Below are 6979 nucleotides of genomic sequence, written 5' to 3' on the forward strand. Positions count from 1 at the left end.
CTACCTTTGAGCCAGTTCTGTATCCAAATGGCTAGTTCTCCCTGTATTCCATGAGATCTAACCTTGCTAGTCAGTCTCCCATGGGGAACTTTGTCGAACGCCTTACTGAAGTCCATATAGATCACATCTACTGCTCTGCCCTCATCAATCTTCTTTGTTACTTGTTCAAAAAACTCAATCAAGTTTGTGAGACATGATTTCCCACGCACAAAGCAAATGTTGAATATCCCGAATCAGTCCTTGCCTTTCCAAATACATGTACATCCTGACCCTTAGGATTCCCTCCAACAACTTGCCCACCACCAAGGTCAGGCTCACCAGTCTATAGTTCCCTGGCTTGTCTTTACCGCCCTTCTTAAACAGTGGCACCACATTTGCCAACCTCCAGTCTTCCAGCATGGGTCTAGAATCTCCAAGCAGTGGAAATAATTTATCTACCCTATCTTTTCCTGTTAGTATCTTGAAGACTTTGATCAGACACCCCCTTAACCTACGAAATTCTCAAGAATATATGCCTAATTTGTATAATCTCACCTCATAACTAAATCCCTGAATTCCACATAACACTCTTGTAAACCTACATTGTACTCTCTCTAAGGCCAATATATCCATCCTGAGGTGTGGTGCCCAGATCTGCTCACAGGACTCCAAGTGGGGTCTATCCTGGATTTCCTTAACCTCCTTATTGAGAAATCTGCCAAGAGGTTTTCTACAATGTTCTACTGCACTTCACTAGTCGGTATACATGTTAGGATTGTTACATTTTCATGGACTGTAAGCTTGGCTTTATGTGGAAATTCACAAATAAGTCCCAAGCCATTTGCTCACCCTGCAAACTTGATGCTGAAACAAGGCATATTAAAGTCACCCTGTGCGATAATGCCTATACTGGTCAGACCATTTCTCAGTATCAATCATACAAACTCATGAAAGGCACTAAGTTGATCATTCTAGTTCCTGAAAAGTGCCAAGTCTACCTCAGATTACCCTGGAAGGGTAAGGTATCTCCAAAATCTGAGCAACACATGAAGCCAGCTGTTTCACAATATTACATCACAGGACCAATACAAGTGGGGTACACCACAAATGGAATGCCATCATGAAACCAGAAAGATGCTCTGACTATCCCATAATTGAGTAATCTGGCATGTAAATTTCAGTACTGGTGTTATGCCAGGTACAATATCCCAAAAACTAGTGGATCATACCAAACAGCAAATTTGTCAGGCTGTTTGCAACAAGTAAAGCACTGACCATACATTCCCAAGCTCCTGTTTACAAAACTCGTAACAGAGTGTCTGACATTATATGTGATTCTGCAATTGGATAACATTTGCTGGACCACCATGACATTGCAAAGAATTGTGCTGACAACCAATTTCAGATTCTCATCTGGGCTCACTGTGTTGTCGGGTATTTGTGTGATTTGGAAGCTACATATATCAACAAACAGGACCTTATTCACCGCAGACAAGAAAAATATGTACACACACTGCGACTGTTTCAACTGAACAAAGTAGATGACAGCAATTTGCTGATTTCTGATGACTCGGAATGTTAACTCTATTTTCTCCGACAGATGCTGCCAGACTTGGTGAGTTTCAAACTGGGATTACTACCAGTGCCACGTTCTAGACAGCACAGAAATGAAAGAGTAGGCAGGATGAACATGTGGCTTGAGGGATGGTGTAGGAGGGAAGGGTTCAAATTTGTAGGACATTGGGACTGGTTCTGGGGAAGGTGGGACTATTACAAATTGGACGGTCTATACCTGAACCAGACTGGAACTAATGTCCTTAGGGGAGTTTTTGCTACTGCTGTTGGGAAGGTTTTAAACTAATGTGGCAGGGGCTGGGAACCAGAAGTAAAGACAAGTAGATAGTGAGGTGGAAATCATGAAGTTAGCATTAATAAGTGGAAGAGTAGGCAGTGAGCAGATGAATGCAAAAGAACTGGCAAGCCTGAAGTGCATATACTTTAATGCAAGGAGTATAGTAGGTAAGACAGATGAACTTAGGGCTTGGATTGGTGCCTAGGAGTGTGACATTATTACAATCACAAAGACTTGGTTGAAGGAAGGGCATGATTGGCAACTAAATGTTCCAGGATATAGATGCTTCAGACAGGACAGGGAGGGAAATAAAAGGGGGGAGGAGTAGCATTGCTGGTCAGGGATGATATCACGGCTGTGCTAAAGGAGGACATTATGGAGGGCTTGAGTAGTGAGGCATTATGGGGGGAGCTGAGAAATAAGAAGGGTGCAGTCACATCGTTGGGGCTGTATTGCAGGCCTCCCAACAGTGAGCGTGAGGTAGAAGAACAAATAGGTAAACAGATTATGGAAAGGTGCAGAGGCAACATGATGGTGGTGATGGAAGATTTTAATTTTCCCAACATTGACTGGGATACACTTAGTGTCAGAGGTCTGAATGGGGCAGAATTTGTAACAAGCGTCCACGAGAGTTTTCTAGAGCAGAACGTCAATAGTCCGACGAGGGAAGGGGCCACATTGGATCTGGTGTTGGGGAATGAGCCAGGCCAGGTGGTAGAAGTTGTGGTGCGGGATTTCTTTGGGAACAGTGACCACAATTCTGTAAGTTTTAGAATACTCGTAGACAAAGATGAGAGTGGTCCTAAGGGAAGAGTACTAAACTGGGCCAAGGCCAATTATATCAAAATTAGGCAGGAGCTAGGAAATGTGGATTGGACACAGCTATTTGAAGGCAAGTCCACATTTGATATGTGGGAGGCTTTCAAAGATAGGTTAAAGATAGTGCAGGATAGGCATGAACTGTTGAAGACAAAGGATAGAAAAGGCAAGATTCGTGAACCGTGGATGACAGGAGAAATTGTATGACTAGCCAAGAGGAAAAGGGAAGCGTACATAAGGTCCAGGCAGCTAAGAACAGAATGGGCCCTGGAGGAATATCAGAAGAGTAGGACAAGTCTTAAATGAGGAATCAAGCGGGCTAAAAGGAGTCGTGAAATAGCTTTAGCGAGCAGAATTAAGGAGAATCCCAAAGCATTTTATTCTTATATAAGAAGCAAGCGGATAACTAGGGAAAGGATCGGTCCACTAAAGGATAATGAAGGAAGGCTGTGTGTCGTACCTGAGAGAATGGGTGAGATTCTGAATGATTACTTTGCATCAGTGTTCACTGAGGAGAGGGACATGATGAATGTTGAGATTAGAGATAGAGTTTGATTACTCTGGATCACGTTGACATAAGTAGGGAAGATGTGTTGGGTAGGCTAGAAGCTATTAAGGTGGACAAATCCCCAGGACTGGATGGATCTATCCCAGGTTGCTGAGGGAGGTGAGAAAGGAAATAGCTGGGACGCTGACAGATATCTTTGTGGCATCCTTAAAAACAGGTGAGGTGCCGGAGAACTGGAAGGTTGCTCATGTTGTCCCCCTATATAAGAAGGGTAGTAGGGATATTCCGGGTAACTACAGACCAGTCAGTGGTGGGAAAGTTGCTGGAGAATGTACTGAGGGAAAAAATCTATTTATATTTGGAAAAGATTGGGCTTATCAGAGATAGGCAACATGGTTTTGTGCGGTGGAGATCATGCCTTACCAACATAATAGAGTTCTTTGAGGAAGTGACCAAGTTGATAGATGAAGGAAGGGCTGTAGATGTCATATACATGGATTTTAGCAAGGCATTTGATAAGGTTCCCCATGGTAAACTAATGGAGTAAGTGAAGATGATGTGCAGGGTGTTCTAGCTAGGTGGATAAAGAACTGGTTGAGCAACAGGAGACAGAGAGTAGTAGTTGAAGTGAGTTTCACAATATGGAGAAAGGTGACCAGTGGTGTTTCACAGGGGTCAGTGCTGGGGCCACTGTTGTTTGTAATATACATAAATGATCTGGAAGAGAGCACTTTTAGTATGATCACCAAGTTTGCAGATGACACAAAGATTGATGGGAGTAGCAGAAAGCATAAGGGACCGTCAAAGAATACAAAAGAATATAGATAGACTGGAGAGTTCAAAGAATACAAAAGAATATAGATAGACTGGAGAGTTGGGTGGAGAAGTGGCAGATAGAGTTCAATCCAAGCAAATTTGAGGTGATGCATTTTGGGAAGTCTAATTCTAGGTGAATTATACAGTAAATGGAAGAGCCTTGGGAAAAGTAGATTGAGCAGAGAGATCTGGGAGTTCAGGTCCATTGTACCCTGAAGGTTGCTGCATAGAGTGGTCAAGGAGGCATATGGTATGCTTGCCTTCATAGGACGGGGTATTGAATATAAGAGCTGGCAGGTCATGTTAAAATTGTACAATACATAGGTACGGCTGCATTTAGAATACTGTGTACAGTTCTGGTCACCACATTACCAAAAGGATGTGGACGCTTTGGAGAAGGTGCAGAGAAGGTTTACAAGGATGTTGCTTGGTATGGAAGGTGCTAGCTATGAAGACAGGTTGAGTAGGTTACATTTATTTTCATTAGAAAAAAGGAGATTGAGGTGGGACTGATTGAGGTTTACAAAATCATGAAGGGCATAGACAGGGTAGGGATAAGCTTTGTCCCAGAGTGAAGGATTCAGTAACGAGAGGTCATGCTTTCAAGGTGAGAGGTGAAAAGTTTAAGGGAGACACATGTGGCAATTACATCACACAGAGGGTGGTAGGTGCCTGGAACGCATTGCCAGCAGAGGAAGTAGAGGCAGGCACGGTAGATTAATTTAAGGTGCATGAGTAGGTGGGGAACAGAGGGATACAGATGCTTAGGAATTGGGCGACAGGTTTAGACAGTGGATTTGGATCAGCTCAGGCTTGGAGGGCTGAAGGGCATGTTCCTGGGCTGTAAATTTTATTTGTTCTTGTTCTTTGTTCTCCAGCATTTCTGTTTTTGCTGCAGCAAATTGCTGGTTCATATCTCAGGGCAGGTTCCTGACCAGTTAGAAAGAGCTTGCCTCTTTTAAAATTTAAACAAAGCCCAGCAGTTAACTGTCAATCAAATCTACTGGGTGCATTCTCCATGGCAATGACTTACATAATCAGAGGCTACTCGCCAATCAATCGGCAGTTATCTCTCTTGCAGCATAAATCCTTGTTTGCCCTTGTGTTGATGTTTCTTGTGAATTGTCTTGATGAGTGTGAGATGAAAAGCTTTGATAATATGTCTTTTCTCAGCAATCAGAGAGAGTGGGGACCGGAGATGCTGGTGGTCAGAGTTGAGAGTGTTGTGCTGGAAAAGCACAGCAGGTCAGGCAGCATCCGAGGAGCAGGAGAATTGATGTTTTGGGTATAAGCCCTTCATCAGGAATGAGTTTTTCCCTCATTACTGAATAAGGGCTTACACCCAAAACCTTGATTCTCCTGTTCCTCGGATGCTGCCTGACCTGCTGTGCTTTTCCAGCCACACACTCTCAACATTTTTCAGCACTGTGCAAGTTCTGTACTGACAATGGACTGTTTGTCACTGCCCAACTATAATTATCTACAACCTCAACAATTTGTCAAACAAGTGAATGATGAAGAACACAGGAAAAAAACTGTGCTCTGTGTTAAATGACACACTGTGATCTGAAACATTCCAAGTTTCTCACAGAAACATAATTAGACATATATTGACTGGTAAAGGCACATTTGCAGATATGATTGATCAAAAGATTGATCAAAAATAAATAGGTTTTTGGGAATATTCTAAAGGAGGGTGGAGATTTGGGAACACCGAAAAGTTTAGGAATGTAGATCATAATTTAGGAGTCCAGGAGGTGGCATTAAGTCACCAAGAGTAAGCCAAGCAAATCAGTGAATATAGTGAGGTGAAAGTGAGGACTGCAGATGCTGGAGTCAAGATTAGTGTGGTGCTGGAAAAGTACAGCAGGTCAGGCAGCATCTGAGGAGCAGGAAAATCAACATTTCAGGCAAAAGCCCTTCATGAGGAAGTACAGTATTAGAGAAATGCAGAAATCCAAGAGGGTGAACTGGCTGTTGTAAGATTGGAGGAGGCTAAATAACTTGGGAAGAATTTGAGCAAACGGTGATCTGGATATCACCATAGTTCAATGAGATAAAGGGAATAGGTGAATGAAACTTGAAAGCAGAAATTTTTTTAGATTAGATTACATTAGATTACTTACAGTGTGGAAACAGGCCCTTCGGCCCAACAAGTCCACACCGACCCACCGAAGCGCAACCCACCCTTCATGTACCCCTTTTTACCTAACACTACAGGCAATTTAGCATGGCCAATTCACCTGATCTGCACATCTTTTGGACTGTGGGAGGAAACCGGAGCACCTGGAGGAAACCCACGCAGACACGGGGAGAACGTGCAAACTCCACACAGTCAGTCGCCTGAGTCGGGAATTGAACCCGGGTCTCTGGTGCTGTGAGGCAGCAGTGCTAACCACTGTGCCACCGTGCCGCCCACTGTTGGATTAGCTCAAGTTGAATGAGTTTTGGAGATATGACACAGATCACTGGAATAGGTTCAATCTGTTCGAAACAGCAGACATCGATAGATATTCGCTGAAAATGTGTTGCTGGAGAAGCGCAGCAGGTCAGGCAGCATCCAGGGAACAGGAGAATCGACGTTTTGGGCATAAGCCCTTCTTCAGGAATGAGGAAAGTTTGTCCAGCAGGCTAAGATAAAAGGTAGGGAGGAAGGACTTGGGGGAGGGGCGTCGGAAATGTGATAGGTGGAAAGAGGACCAGTTCCAAAAACGTACAACCCAAATGGCCTCCTCCTTCAAGGACCGCAATTTCCCCCCCCGACGTGGTCGACGATGCCCTCAACCGCATCTCTTCCACTTCCCGCTCCTCTGCCCTTGAGCCCTGCCCCTCCAACCGCCACCAGGACAGAACCCCACTGGTCCTCACCTACCACCCCACCAACCTCCATGTACAGCGCATCATCCGCCGTCATTTCCGCCACCTCCAAACGGACCCCACCACCAAGGATATATTTCCCTCCCCTCCCCTATCAGCATTCCGTAAAAACCACTCCCTCCGTGACT

The 6979-nt window shown here is 44.2% G+C and overlaps 1 protein-coding gene across 1 annotated transcript in view; it reads right to left on the minus strand.

Moving 5' to 3' along the window:
- LOC122555399 (interferon-induced GTP-binding protein Mx1-like) overlaps positions 1–6979 on the minus strand; it is a 56362-nt gene that overhangs the window by 21725 nt on the left and 27658 nt on the right. The window lies entirely within an intron of this gene.

This window comes from Chiloscyllium plagiosum, chromosome 12 (genome assembly GCF_004010195.1).
Source record: "Chiloscyllium plagiosum isolate BGI_BamShark_2017 chromosome 12, ASM401019v2, whole genome shotgun sequence".
In the NCBI taxonomy this organism is placed as follows: domain Eukaryota; kingdom Metazoa; phylum Chordata; class Chondrichthyes; order Orectolobiformes; family Hemiscylliidae; genus Chiloscyllium; species Chiloscyllium plagiosum.